Source organism: Acromyrmex echinatior, chromosome 13 (genome assembly GCF_024713525.1).
Source record: "Acromyrmex echinatior isolate Ae372 chromosome 13, ASM2471352v2, whole genome shotgun sequence".
Lineage (NCBI taxonomy): Eukaryota > Metazoa > Arthropoda > Insecta > Hymenoptera > Formicidae > Acromyrmex > Acromyrmex echinatior.
This window is the reverse complement of record NC_141864.1, coordinates 2,267,132-2,269,414: the sequence shown is the minus strand read 5'-3', so window position 1 is coordinate 2,269,414 and position 2,283 is coordinate 2,267,132. Positions and strand designations below refer to the sequence as shown.

General features: G+C 32.6%; 1 long non-coding RNA gene across 1 annotated transcript; it reads left to right on the top strand.

Annotated features, from left to right (window-relative positions):
• The first annotated feature begins 593 nt into the window (after positions 1–593).
• LOC147907499 (uncharacterized) lies at positions 594–1,723 on the top strand. The gene is made up of 2 exons (XR_015547165.1): positions 594–1,191; positions 1,225–1,723. It is a non-coding gene; the product is annotated as an uncharacterized LOC147907499 (long non-coding RNA).
• Positions 1,724–2,283: the final 560 nt, after the last annotated feature.

Genomic DNA, 2,283 nt, shown 5'->3' with positions numbered 1-2,283 from the left:
ACCTGAGTTGTCGTACACATATTGACTTTCAAAACAAATGACGCGAATATAGGGCAGACAACTTCTATTCCGGCGCAATTTCTATTTCGTGCTGAATGGGAATTAGCGTTCAACACTAAGCAATAATTGAAGGAAGCGGCACGTGTTGATGTCGAAGTTATCTATCTGTATTTTATTATATTTATTTTTTTCGCGCGATTAGTAATAGCATGACGATGAAAACACGCACATGTGTAACTTGTAATTTTTAAGGAATGTTGCTTCATCTTCTATACATTCAACAGATTGATCAGATTATTCATTATTACGAAGATCTTTTCGCGTCTTTTAACCCTTCAGTACTTTTGGGCCTTTTAAGGAACCACAATCGGTATCACGTTTCTGTAAAATTCTTATTCAGATTTCAATGTGCAAAAAATAAATAAAATAAATAAATACAATTTTTATTATAATAAAAATTTACTGGTTTCGCAAGCATACACAAATTTTTTTAGATTTTTATATAATTCGGAACCATAAAAAATGTATGTTGTTTCTTTCAATCTAGAGTGTAAAATGATCGAAAATTTCGAGATGATGTTAAAATCAATGAGTCAATCTCTATATTAAAGACTTATTATTTTGTCCGGTAGAAAATTTAGAATAGGATAGTATTCCTCAATCTTGACCTATGTTGCCAAAGTCATGACTCTGAGTGACTTACAACAGGTTTTAGGTGGCGGTTGTTCTTCGTTAAAAAGTTATTAGGTGTTGGAATTAATTCGTAGCGTTTTACAAGTGATGGGAAGTACTTTCATTAATGTATTTTTTAATGCTCATGTGAAATAAATAACATTCTTTCATTAAAAAACGCTACGAATTAATTCCAACACCTAATATAAACAAAAGAAGTTTAAGAAATAACGTATATGATATCTCTTTTCTATTATATAAAACAGAAATTTTTGTTTTAAAGTATATACAACTCTCCACGCGAAGCGATTCCCACTCCATCTCCCCCTTGCTTGGGGGTACACGATTATCACCTGAAGCGACTTTCATCTCACCTCCCCTCCCCTGCTGAGGAGCTCATGACTATTATTAGGTTTATTATATATCCATGGATAATAACCTAACCTAATCTTACCTAATCGTGATATATGGTTAATAACTTTGTAACGAAGGTTGACGACCACCTAAAACCAGTTGGATGTCAAGGTCATGACCTTGATAACATATATCAAGGTCAAATTCATCGGGGGATACTCCTTTATTTTAAATTTTTTCAATTTCCTATATGAGAAATACTGAAGTAGAAAAAATAATTACGTTTAAAAAGATCTGTTTTACACGAACAGACCCAATCAGTGTTTTAATTGCATCCAATGAGTGTTACAAAATAATTCATGTTACTTGAAATTCGAGTAGTTTCTTGGCACTGAAATTATAACATGTATCACTACGTAAGTAAAAGTGTATTAATATTTTTCAAACAACATCAATAATATACGCGTGAAACGTAATTTTTCATGTATGAATTTCGTGAATGTCAAAATAGCATGGCATTATGAGATTAAGGTAAGTCAAGCTATAGAAATGATATAATAATAAAATATAATTGAATATATATACATATTAGACTAACAAGAAAAAAGAAAATATTTTATTTAATCAAAAGCTTAACTCAAAAGCTTCCATTCAATGTTAAAAGAACACCCCCAAATTTTTATCAAAAAATATTAAATGGATCTTAAAGTGAAGTTCGAACTTTGAGGAAGTCACCAGGGGTCGCTGTTTTTCCAGCGCACCTAGAAGAAATACAAAGAGAGTGGCGCAAATGCATATGCCTAATGCTGATTGACTCTGCCATTAAGTGTCCTTACTGTTAATTAGATAGAAGACAACATTAAAGACAAAAAAAGTTGAGACAAGGAATTACGACATATAGATAGTTCAGATATAGAACACAAATGGCGATTTCTGGCTAATTGGCGTCACTTTTTTATACCCACTTTAAGTGCACCAACATATACTATCACATCAATATCTCAACCTATAATATACGCAATCGCACGTTCAAGTTTCATATAACAAATTCGCCGCGACAAAGCGTCTAAGTCTAATTCTAAGAATTTGACATTATCTGTTCATGCAAACTACGTATTTGTGAATTATTATTTAGTAAGTACAGGTTGAAAGATTTTCATATTAGGTAAATGTTGTCAGGGGTCATCCTGCTCACCGGTAAGCTACTCATCAAAGATTACGGGGTGCGCCTACCATCGCGCGCATGGAAGACACCGA